Source organism: Lucilia sericata, unplaced genomic scaffold (assembly GCF_015586225.1).
Source record: "Lucilia sericata isolate MDLA Ls3-8-SP2 unplaced genomic scaffold, ASM1558622v1 Contig000199F_arrow, whole genome shotgun sequence".
NCBI lineage: Eukaryota > Metazoa > Arthropoda > Insecta > Diptera > Calliphoridae > Lucilia > Lucilia sericata.
In genome coordinates, this window is record NW_023994227.1 from 219,322 (window position 1) to 233,329 (window position 14,008).

A 14,008-nucleotide genomic window follows, 5' to 3' on the forward strand; every position below is an offset into this window, starting at 1 on the left:
TAAGTAACTTAAAGTCAGTTTGTTATCAGACAAACTAGCATGTCCTCATAGAATAACCTGTATGGTTTAAACGATCCTTGTTTTAAGTTCTATTGCGATTTGGGAATGAGGGAACTGACATTTCAACCGAAGCTTTTGAAACTAAGAACAGTTCGTGAAAAATTATGTGAAACATTTTCCTTAATCGAGAAATGAAAACGTAAAACACGATATTGCTATGTTTCACATATGGACCTGGATCCAGTTCTATAATTTCACCTTTCCATTTGGACACCAACTATCCTGTTATCAATGGATTAGATTAGTTAGATTAGATTAGAAAGGGCTCTAAACACCACGACCCTGTTTTGGTTTAGTTTGATTGGTCAGAGGCTTTGATATGATAGTCTGAAAGGTCTTATGACTTGCAAAAATCCTCGTAGGAGGTTTGGGGATGAGTTGTGGTTACTGAAGTTTTAGGAAAAGTTTTGCTTTTAAAAACTAGACGTTTCTAACAAAATTAAACGTATTGACTCTTCATAAGGTATATAGCTTCCATATGACTTTGGGAATGAGTTGTAGACACTGGCTTTTAAGAACATCAGTACTTTTCAGTACCTTAAACACTCTCAGATCAGCGATAAAAAACCTTCTTCAGGAAATTTTGTTATTCCGGGTTTGAAGGACATTAATTTAAAGGCCATTTCACTAGGAGCATTAAGTTTTACACATCCTAGCGCTGGTTCCGTAAACTTCATAAGCAACTGATAAAGTTATTTGAGAGGATCGCGATGATCGTTATTAACACATCTCCCATATGTATACATATTGGGTGACCCTGCTTATTTAGATAAAAAGTAAGGTACTGATGTTCCCACCGCAAATGAGTTTTGTTCATTCTAACATATGTTTCTCAAAATATTTGTCCTAGAGTCTAGTCTATTAACGATCCCTTTTCGTTCGGTTTTCGGTTTTCGAACTGAAGATTTTCTTTTGCAAATCAAAACGGTTTCTAAAAATTGAGGGAAGGGAACTGATATAGAGTTACATTTTTTATTGAAATGAGAACAGTTTTAGACTTGACTATAGACTAGACTATAGAGTAGACTATATACTAGACTATAAACTATACAATAGACTAGACTACAGACTTGACTATAGACTATACTATAAACTAGACTTTAGACAAGACTATAGACTAGACTATAGACTAGACTATAGACTAGACTAAAGACTAGATTATAGACTAAACTATAGACTAGACTATGGACTAGACTATAGACTAGACTATAGACTAGACTATAGACTAGACTATAGACTAGACTATAGACTAGACTATAGACTAGACTATAGACTAGACTATAGACTAGACTATAGACTAGACTATAGACTAGACTATAGACTAAACTATAGACTAGACTAGACTAGACTATAGACTAGACTATGGACTAGACTATGGACTAGACTATGGACTAGACTATGGACTAGACTATAGACAAGACTAAAAACTAAACTATAGACTAGAATATAGGCTAGACTATAGACTAGACTATAGACTAGACTATAGACTACACTATAGACTAGACTATAAACTAGACTATAGACTAGAATATAGACTAGACTATAGACTAGACTATGGACTAGACTATAGACTAGAATATAGACTAGACTATAAACTAGACTATAGACTAGACTATAAACTAGACTATAAACTAGACTATAGACTAGAATATAGACTAGACTATAGACTACACTATAGACTAGACTATATACCAGACTATAGACTAGACTTTATACTAGACTTTAGACTAGACTTTAGACTAGACTTTAGACTAGACTACGGACTAGATTATAGACTAGATTATAGACTAGATTATAGACTAGACTATAGACTAGACTATAGACTAGACTATAGAATAGACTATTGACTAGACTAGAGATTAGGCTATTCGATAGACTATTGACTAGACTATAGATATACTATTGACTAGACTATAGATAGAATATTGGCTATAGTCTACACTATAGACTTGACTATAGACTACACTATAGAAGAGGTTATAGACTGGACTATAGACTACAGTATAAACTGGCCTATAGACTACTATATGGACCACTTATAAAAAGTTTATAAGTTAAAAAGTACCGCAAATGTCGTTAGGGTACCGCAGTAGTTTTCGATTTAAAAAAGTACAGAAAAAATACTAAAGTACTCCTCTTTTAGCGATATTAAAAACAGAGCCTATTTTAAAACGGTATAAACCGGGTGGTAAGTACTTGTGATATATAGAGCAAAACTGAGGCACAAAGTGTCTTTCCGCAGACAAAATCTATAAGGAGCAGTGTTTCAATCAGTCTCAAACTAACATGTAAATCATATACATAGTAAAACAAAAAAAAAAAAAAAAAAAACAATTCATACATTTAACAATATTTTATTCAACAATCACTTAACCTAAACAAATCTCTAACTCTTTCTTTTATCGCATAGCAAACATTTTTCAAAAATCAAAATTAAATCGTCGACACAACATTAAAAAGACATTTTATATTTCAAATCAACTGTTTTTACAATACAAAATTATTTTAGAAAAAACTATTTTCAAAATTGTAATAATTAAAAACACTTGTTGTACATAATTCACATGATCATTAAACCAACAAACAAAATTATGAAAAAATGCGTTAAGAAAAATTCCAACATAAACAAACAAAAATCATGTTTTTAATTAAAAAAAAGTACTGGATCTGTGATATGTATTAAAAAAAAAAACAAAAAATATAATTATAATTAAACAAAAGAAAAGAAATACAACAAATTAATAATAAAATTAAAATTATAATACAAATACTTATAAAAAAAGAAAAATTAATGTTATTAAATGTGTAATTAAGTGAATGTTGAAAACAAAATTAAGGAACTTTAACAAATCATATGATTTTCTTTGAAAGAACAAATCATATGATGAGAAGACAAGAAAGTTCACTAAACATAAATAAGCTTTATATTTAACAAATAAATGAAAAAAAAAGAAGAAAACCAAAATAATTAATTTATTTATAGGAAAGAGATGAGTTATAAGGATTTAATAGCAACAGATTTAACCATAACCAACAACAACAACAATAATAAGTATAAATGATGTTTTGCTTGTTAAGAATTTTATTGTTCTTTTTTTTAAATTTTTAGTTATTTTTTTTAAATTAAAACTGCAATTTTTTTATTTTTATGATTAATTATAAACAATTTAGGTTTATTTTTGTGTATAATAGCGAAATGCTGTAATTAAAGGCTTTTTAGATAAAAAAAGGCAAATATTTTTTATTTTGATTATTGTACTATGCCCTGCATTAAACTAGTAAGCCTATAAAAAAAAGAAAATTTGAATAAAAAAGCTGAAAAATAGGCCTAACTTTTTGTAATAGTACCTGGCCTTTAAGCTGAAATATTTGCTGAGGCTAAAACTTAGGGCGCTGGCGGGGCATGATAAAATGTTATTTAAATTTAATTTAAGTTTGTTAAAATAAACTAAAAACTAATAATAAATTCTATAGAAAAAACATAAAATTCATTAAGTAAAATATATCATTATTGTTATTTCATTATAAAAAAAAAAAACCAAAACAATTTAACATAAAGGCAAATAAATAAATTAATAAAAACAATGTAAAAGTTTTTAATTATAAATAAATTATTAATTATAATGTTAAAATAAATTACATACAAAAAAAGCATAAAACAAACACTAACTCATTACTTAACATTATATGCTGTTAAACAAAAATGGAGTCTATTAGTATAAATTTTAGCAACAAAAAAGAAAAACCGAAAAAACAAAAAATTTTCTCCCTCTTTACTATGTTTAATACTAAAAAACTAAATAAATTAAATTATTATTAAAAAAAAAAATACAAATTCAATAAAATTTTGTTAAACTCTTACTTTTCAAATAAAAAAAACTGAAATAAAGAAAAATATTTAAATAATTAAAACACTCTGTTATTAGCAAAAGATTGAAGAGTTATAAACAAAAATTTAACAAAATTAGTGTAATTAATAATAAAAAAAGAAATTTAAGCATTCAAATTGTTTTATATTTTATTTTTAAATTTTTTAAATAATTAAAAGCTAACAAACATAGAAATCATTAAACAAAATGGCTAAATAAAGGTTGTAGGCTGGTTTTCTTAAGTTTTTATAATATTTTATTTTTAATTTCAAATTAAAGAAATTAAACCAAATAATTTTAAATATGATTTTAGGCTTTGCCGCAAAAACAGCTTTAATTTGATGCCCATATTAAGGTTGGAAAGAGTTTTTATAAAAGTGGGAACAGTTTCTGAAATTGAAAAGAAAGATTCCAAATGAGGGAACAGTTTAAACAAATTTTTAAAACCAACACAAATCCCAAAAGAGAAAATAATCTATAAGTATAAGCTGATATGTGTTTGTGTAGTGAGAAAAGTTTTTCAAGGAACAGTCCCCTACATTCAGTAATAAATAAACATTTTTAGATAAAACCTACATTGAGTAACAATAGTTAAAAGATTAAAAGAGTTTCAGTTTTCTAAGATTTAAATTGTTTATCAAACTAATTGATTAATATTTTCGCAAGAAACGGAACTGATACAAAACTCGTCCCAAAGATAGTTATACATATGTTTTGTTTTAATAAGAAGAATGGATAGGACATTATATCGTGTGTAGTTTAAGAGAAGAAAACTGTTGGTCATTAAATATGAATAGTTCCCGAACATGATGAAAAATTATTCTTTAAATTGAGAATATTAGAAGAGAAAAAAACTGACTAGTACCATGTGTAGGTACGTCTTGGTTAAAATATTGATAAATCAGAAGTGATCCAAAAAATGCTTTTCCATAATTCAAATTCGAGTAAGTTTGCAATTTATATAGAAAGAATGAAAGAAAATTGGTGTTTATTAAGTGAGATCAGTTTCCAAACATGATGTACATATGTGCATGATGTAAATGCTTCTAGAAATTGAGAGTATTATAAGAGAAGGAAGTTCCACGAATGCGTCTTGGTAAAAAAAACTTATAAATCAGAAGTGATTCAAAAAAGTCTTTTCCATAATTCAAGTTCGAGTAAGTTTGCAATATTATAGTTTTGAAAGATCCAAAGGCATGGATAAAACAGGTCCACAAATTCTTAACCCAGAGACCAAAGTATACTTTTCTAATGACAAAATTTCTCCATAAAAACTAGTATTCGAGAAATCGTGTTCTGAAGTTTGAAAATACGTAATATTTGGACCTTTTTAAGACGTTAAATAATATCTGTTAGATTCGGATTCAGATCGCAGGGTTTCGACTTTTTTATCCTGTGTAATTTAAATTTTGAATTAGTACATAGTATTGACTAGTTTACAGAATAATCCATTGAGTAAACAATCTAGCTAGGACATGGACTAATCTACTAGGATTTCTAGTCTATTTACAAATCTAGGGACTAGGCTATTGACAAATCTATTTTGCTTAGTTTATTGACTCTATGTTCTAGTACATATTGGATATTAAATATTCTAAAAACAAGTCTATGCACTAGTCTCTTGACTATGGACTGATCTATTGACTAATCGAATGGTTATGATATGAATTCGTGCTAATCTATGCTCCAAGCTATAGACTTGTCTACTGACTAGTTTATATCTATTGATATAGAGTTTGGGGTTCGGGAAATCTCGTCCGGAAATTCCCGGGAATTCTCGGGAAAAGTTTGTAGGGATTTCCCGGGAAAATTGTTCCAAAATAACGGAATAGTTAATATTTTCTTATACATATTTACTGATTTCTATGAAGTATGAATGAATCTTATTAATTTAATACTTAACTATTCCTCTGCCTATGAGTGTATGATCGGTTTAGTAGTCCTATGGAATATAAACTATGTCACCAAGGTTGGCTATGAAGTAACTGCAAAAAATCAGTATCTCTTAGTGGCTAGAACCGGACATTCACAGAGAAGATGGGAGACCGTTTCTTCCTTTTCCCTGCAACTGCGACAGTACTTATTGATGGGTAGTCCAAGCCGACTAGAATATCTGCCTAACACCCAGTGTCTTGTTATTACTGCTATCAGTAAAAATATCCCGATATATCCCACGTCTTTCGGGTTATAAGGTGTCTTGTGCTTTTCTCATTGAAAGAAGGACACAATCCCTTCTCTCTATCTTCAACATTCTGAAGAAAGAATGTGAGGATACTGCTATTTATAATACTTACCACAGTTGATACTGAAACGGCTTTGCAGATATCAAGAGCTGATCCCGTTCTAGCAAGCTCATCTGCCAGTTCATTTCCATAAAAGCCCCTATGCGAAGGAACCCTAACAAAGACAAGGACAGATCATTCTTGCATTGTCTAACTAGTAGGGAAGTAATAGTATAAGAGTTTAGTTGGAGAATTGCCGCTTGATTATTGACAAAAATTCCTATGTTGCCGCGAATATTGAGATCATGTAATAACCTACAGGCTTGATTTAAATATATTTAAAAATTTTTATTGACAAAATTAAAAAACTGGTTGGAATTGTTCTTAAAAGAGAGAATATTTTAGATATTGTTAAATTCATAAAAAAAGTAGTATGTATGTTTTGTTAAAAGATTTTGTTTGGGAATTCCCAATCTCTAACTACGAATGAAAGTTCGTAAAAAACTGCGGGCACCGCACACGACGTACACATAGAATCACCCCAAGGTCTACAAGAATTTCTTAGAATTTTAAAGAGAATTCGTAATATCGAACACCAAGACGATTCAAATTATGGACAAAATATTTTATGTGAACTTGTTCAATCAACTTTGAAATGATGATTGTTTTAAAACAGAGATATCAACAAAGAGTGATAAAAGAGCCTGCTGAGAGCTCAAACATAAAAAAAACAAAAGTTCATTTGACACTTTATGAGAACGGTCGTTAGAGAGTAAATAATATCACTCGGTAATAACATGAGTGCATAAAAGTTTTAAAAAAGCTCTTTACGTATTCTTGCTCAATGTCGATGCCTGGCTTAAGTGCATATGTGAAAGTAAGAGAGTTATTTTCCTGTTATTGTTAAAAAACTTTTGCATGTATTATAATGATATTATTTCTCTTTATGGTAATTAAAAAAGAAAACTTTATTTTAATATAATTTTGAAACTAAAGCCTACAACTAAATTTACACCAATCACTATAAAAAAAACATTAAACTTGATAAAAAAAATCGATTAAAAAACGTTACTTCATTCATTAAAAGGCTCTTAGATACAAACTATTTTTGGTATTAAGTATTAGTTAATTAATTTTAGTACGTATTAACACAATACTTACCAACCAATTACACAAAAACAGTATAATACTAAGAGCCTATAAAACAAATAAAATTTAATTATAGAGAAATAAATAAATAATAAATTAATTATAATAAGTAGATAAAAGAAATGTTAAATAAATTATTCAACAATTTTTAGCTTTTAGGTATTAATTAAATGAAAATAATAAAAATTAATTAATAACATTAAAAAAACTTACTTTAAACTATAAAATTATAACAAAAAATGCAATAATTAAACCCAAAAAAACAACAACTATTTATTTATACTTTTGAAAAAATATTAAATAATATTTAACACTAACACCAACAAATATTTATTTAATTCCTTTTTGATAAAATTACAAAAATTATAGAAAAAACCTTTACTATTTTCCTAAACTCTATATATGGAAAAAAATCGAATCTAGTAGATTTTTGTTGTTAACAATTTTATTATAATTTTCTTTTTTAAATAACTAACTAAGCAGCACTGTTGATAATATTTTGCAAATGTTAAATATAAATATTCGTACATAAAGTTGTTTAATTTATTTGGAGGAAAAAAAATCGAAAAGTTGTAAGGGATATAGTTGTTGAAGGTATTTTGTAGGTGGATATACATACATATTTTAAGGATTTTGGAACAATTTGCAAACCGTCTTTACGCTATCTTAGAGCTCAACGAGGCTGATTGGATAACTGAAATACATTAAGAGCTTATATGAAGGTATATAATCATCAACTCTTTCCGAAAGCCTAAGAAGGCTAAAGAGTAATGGCAAATCTTATCAATATGCTGATGTTGCTGTGTCTTTACTGATATTTAAGCAATCAACTATATTACAACCAAAACAGTTATTTAATTTATATGTATGTATATCTTGTTATTAAAATACTTTCATACAATTATGTTTAATAATAACAATCCAATTTTATTTGTTATAACCACTTATGACATTCATAAAACACACCTATAATCATACATACATGTTTAAATGGCGCATAAAAAAAAACAATAAAAAAATGAAATATTAAAAATCAAAAAGAAAAAGTTCAAAATTAAAAAAAAAAACAAAATTTAATATAAAAACATGCAAACCCTATAAATACATATTAGATCAAATTTACAATAAATATGCATTGCTGTGCAATGCAACTTTTTAACAATTCGATAAATTCACATTAAAAATTAAAAAAAAAAAAACAATAGTAAAAGAAAATCACAATTTTTTTTTAAGAATTTAATCAATTCGCAAAAGAATCACTCTAGAATGAAACACAATATTGCAGCCCGAAAATCGATGTGACAACAAGTAGTGGTTGAGAAACTATGAATCTCATCATTCTAATTTCAAATTCCTAATGATATTACTAGTTCTTTGCTCGATCCCAAAATCAAAAAAATGAGAGCGAATTTGCAATATTATTTCTACTCTGTAAGTGCCTTTGAATTCTCAATTCCAGCTTTATACCATTTTTTGGTGAAAATTTGCATTTTCTAGTTAAAATTCGATTTTTGTGAAATTCATTTTGATTTGGTTTTCTAATGAAAATTCGATTTTGTAATGAAAATTACATTTTTAGTGAAAACAAATTTTTTTTAGTGAAATTTTGGTTTTATAGTGAACAGCAGTTTTCTTTTCGATTTTCTAGAGAAAACTCCATGTACCATGAAAATTTAATTTTCTACTAAAAAAGCGTTTTTTAGTGAGAATACCATTTTTAGGGAAATGTAAAAAGTAAAAATTTTCTGGTGAAAACACGATTTCCAAGTAAAAACTCGATTTTCTAGTGAAAATTAGATTTTCTGGTGAAAACTCGATTTTGTAAACACATTTTCTAGCGAAAAGTTGATTTTTTTTATCAAAAATCAAATTTTTAGTGAAAAATCTACTGTTTTTCCAGTGATATATCGATTTTTTTAGTGAAAACTTGATTTTCGAGTGAAAATTTAATTTTATAGTAAAAATCTTACTTTCTAATGAAAATTTCACTTTTTAGTGAAAATTTAACCTTTTAGTGAAAATTTTACCTTTTAGTGAAAATTTCACTTTCTAGTGAAAATTTTACTTTTTAGTGAAAATTTCACTTTCAAGTGAAAATTTCAGTTTCTAATGAAAACGTAACTTTTAGTGAAAATTTCAGTTTCTAATGAAAACTTAATTTTTAGTGAAAATTTCTTTTTCTTGTGAAAATTTCACTTTCCAGTGAAAATTTCATTTTCTTGTGGACATTTCACTTTCTAGTGAAAATTTCACTTTCTAGTGAAAATTTCACTTTCTAGTGAAAATTTATTTTTCTTGTGAAAACTTCACTTTCTAGTGAAAAATGAGATTTCAGTGAAAATTTGATTTTTTGGTGAAAAGTCGAATTGTTAGTAAAAACTGGACTTTTCAATGAAAAAATTGGATTTTCTGGTGAAAATTTAATTTTCTGATGAAAATTCCATTTTCTAGTAAAAGTTCTATAATATTAATTAATCTAATGAAAATATAATTTTCAGGTGAAAAATTAAATTTGTTTTCAAAATTCGACTTTCCATTGAAAAATTGATTTCCTAGTAAGAATTTGATTTTCTGTTCTGAAACCCTTATATTGAAAATTCGACTTTTTAATAAAATAAATTATTTGGTGATATTTTTATGATGAATATTCAATTTGCGACTGCTCCCTGACGAATCCAAAAACGTTTCTATATGGTCAAATAAAACAATGGAACGGTCACTCAAACTCAATGGGGGTGATTCAACGAGAGCAGAACGAGAAGTCTCCTCAGAATGAATGAGTCTAAGATTAGTATATAAAGGACAAACGGATTCAGACATGAGCAAAGTGAACCACTATTAGATCCAAATATATTTAGAACAATGTAATTCTAAATATTACATTCTTTGAGAAAACTAATTGGAAAATTCTAAGGATCTGAGTTCCTGAACATTGGACAGATCTAAGGATCTGAGTTTCTGAACATTGGACTAGACATTACAGGAAACTGAATTGCAACATTCTAAGGAACTGAGTTTCAAAATATTGGAGTCCAATGATTGGACTTTCATTAAGCAAATACGGGGAAGGGAACTGACACGAAACTTGTCACGAGCTAGTTCTAAAGTGATAGGAACAGGTTCTAGTTCAGACACCTTATATGGAGGGGATCTGTCACTTTAACATGGTTATGTCCTACGAAGTGGTTAATTTTCATACTCTGTGAAATGTCACAGAACTTACCTGAGGCGCTACATAAAATTTTTAAATTCTACTTTGATTTTATTGCTGGGATTTTAGATTACCTTAAGAATTCTCCTTAAATACTACTTGAGTCACGTGCATGACTTCCAAGACCCTGAAGAGTGGTATAGTTTTTTTAAATTTTGAAGACTTGTGACCCTTTCATGGGTTCTAAGTTCATAATTCTTTTAAATTTTGTCCAGTAAGTTTTAGATTTATATTATTGAAAGTGTTCTGCTGACAAAGTTAACTTTTAATAAAACTATACTTTCACTTTATTAAAAAAATTCTTCAAATTTACTTAACGCTTTCAACAAAATCATAGAAAAAAAACTACAAAATTACAAAAAAAAAAAACGAATTGTAATTAAAATGAAATATTAAAATAATAATAATAAAAACAAATATTTACAACAAAATTAATATTAAAATTAAAATAAAAAAAAAAAACAAGTAAAAGAGTATAAACATAAATAAATGTTACTGTGTACCTTAGATTATATTAAAAAAAATAAATAAAAGAGAACAAATTTTTCAAATTTCATGCATTCAAAACTTAGATACGAAATACATTTTCCATATAAAACAACAACAAAAACACACAAAACCAAAAAAATTAATAATAAAATATTTTAAAAATATATATATAAAAAAAACAAATATTAATTAATGAATAATAAAACTAGTTATTGCATTGTTTTCATTACGTTTATATATAAATAAAAATTAAATAAAATGTAGAAAAAAAAACCGTTACATTTTCGAAATAATAAATAAAATTAAATCATAAAATTCATTAAAAACAAAAAATCTTTTATGATTTGACTGTGATAATATCAAAAAAACAAAAACATAAAAAAACAGCTTGTAAAGAAAAAAAAAACAATTTTGAAGGAAATTTAATTATAAAAAAAAAAGAAAAACAAGAACAAAAAATTTAAAATTTAAAACAAAAGAAGAAGAAAGTAGGAAAAGAACATTTTAAACATAATTAAAATAAAAACAATTTTTATTACAATAACATTTTATTATTAAAATAAAAAGTATATATATATTAATATAGATAAAAAATAAAAGTATTTAATAAATTGTTAGAAAACAAAAATATTATATATTTAAAATAATTTAAATAATAATAATAATAATTAAGCAACAAAATTCCGTCTTGACTTGGTAAACAACAACAATATTACAAAAAAAAAAAAAACAAATATTAAAAAGGATAAAAACCAAAGTCGAACGAAATAATTATTAAAACAAAATTTAATTAAAAATAAAACATCAACGATATCCTTGAAGAAATTATATTTAAATAAATTTTCAGTTAAATTATGAACTTATAATTTTACACTAAACTTAAAAACAATTTAAACAGAAAATAAAAAAATAAACTCATTTAAACCTTTAACTAAAATAAAACCGAAACCCTAAATGAAACTTTAAACCAACATTTAAATTTAAAATAAAAACATTTTTTGAAAAAAAATAAACAACAACAAACAACATGTAGTTTATATTTAAAAAACAAAGTTTTCAATATTTATTAAAACCAAACTAATAAAATAGTAATTAAAAAATATATATAAATAAATAAATAAATAAAAAAAAGCAAAAACAATATATACAACAACAACTCTCTTTCTCAAATGTTTCCTTTTACTTTCCTATTTAAACTACATTAACAAAAAATGAGCAAAAAGTAATAAAAAAAAACTTTAAAACAAAAATCTTTTTAATGTTCAAAAAAATACCACAAACAAATACAAAACAAAAACAACTTTTTCCCAAAACCCCCCCCCCAAAAAAAAAAAATCAACAACAAATTAAAAACTTAATAAATTTTAGTATAAAAAATTATGAAGAAAAAAAATTTAACATTCAACATACAAAAACAACAAAAAAACCAAAAAAAAAACAACAAAAGTTCTAGATAAATAAATGAGAGACGAAAAAACAAAATTAAAAGCAAGTAATAGTATACATAAGTAAAAGAAATCAGTTATTTAAGATGGCAAATAATTACTTACATAATGTACTCGTATCCGTGCAATACATGTATGTATGATAAATGAATAATAAAAGGATAAAGCAGAAAAACATTAGTTACATTTCTTCTTTTAACATAAACAAAAAATAATCTATTGTGTAGAGTAAAGAAACATAAATAATATTGCTAAATCTATAAGTCAGTCAGTCAATCAATCAAGTCAAGTTGTTAGTCAAAGTCAGAAATTCAAATGAAAAGTATCTAATAGATTCAAAAAATGAGACATCTGCATATAAACTTTAACATACATACATATATATGATGGTAACAAAACAAAAACAAATAAATGCATATATTATTAACAAATACAAAAAAAAAATAAATGAATTATATATATAAAAACAAATTATATATGAAAGTATAAACAAAAAAACCAAAATAAAAAAGTAATAATTATAAATAAAAAAAATATAACAAAAAAGTGTTTTATTTCAAGTTTATAACTGTAATATTATTAATCGAATTTTTCTATGAATTTTCTCTATTGATCAAGTTTAGCTAGGGTTAGCAGTAGTGTTGCCAGGAGCTTCAGTAAAGCTTTCAGAAACAAATAAGAGTGTTATATTCGGTTGTGCCGAATGTACCAGTCATAGAGGAAAAAGGTTCAAAAAATCGTTTCCTCCAGATTTGTGTTAACTTAGGGCTCTTAATGTTTAATTTTATGTTTCTTGGTTCAATATTATAAAAAATTAAAAAAGTACTTTTTGAAAAAGTGCGAAAAAATCCACTTTTATGTGTTCGCACCTAATCCGGTCTCTACATACTAAATTTCATGTTTCTAGATTCAATATTATAAAATTTAAAAAGTACCTTTTGTAAAACGCAAAAGTATGAAAAAGACCTTTTTTTATAAATTCTCACCTTATCCGAGCCCTATATACTTAATTTCATGTCTCTAGGTTCAATATTATAGAAAATTCAAAAAGTACCTTTTCAAGAACGAAAATGTATCAAAAAATCCCCTTTTATAGGTTGTCACTAACTACGCGCCTTACATGCTTAATTTTATGTTTTTAGGTTCAATATAGCAGAAAATTCAAAAAATACCTTTTGAAGAACGAAAAAGTACCAAAATATCACCTTTTATAGGTTTCCACTTACTCCGGGCCCTACATACTTTATTTTATGTCTCTAGGGTCAATATTATAGGAAATTCTAAAAGTACCTTTTCAAGAAAGAAAAAGTACCAAAAAATATCCCCTTTTATACGTTATCACCTAATCCGGTCTCTACATACATTTTATGTTTTTAGTTTCAATATTACAGAAAATTCAAAATATAACTTTTGTAGAACGAAAAAGTACCAAAAAGTCCCCTTTTATAGGTTCTGACCTAATCCGAGCTCTACATACTTAATTTCATGTTTCTAGGTTCAATATTATAGAAAATTCAAAAAGTACCTTTTGTTCCAAAAAGTCCCCTCTTGTGTGTTCGCACC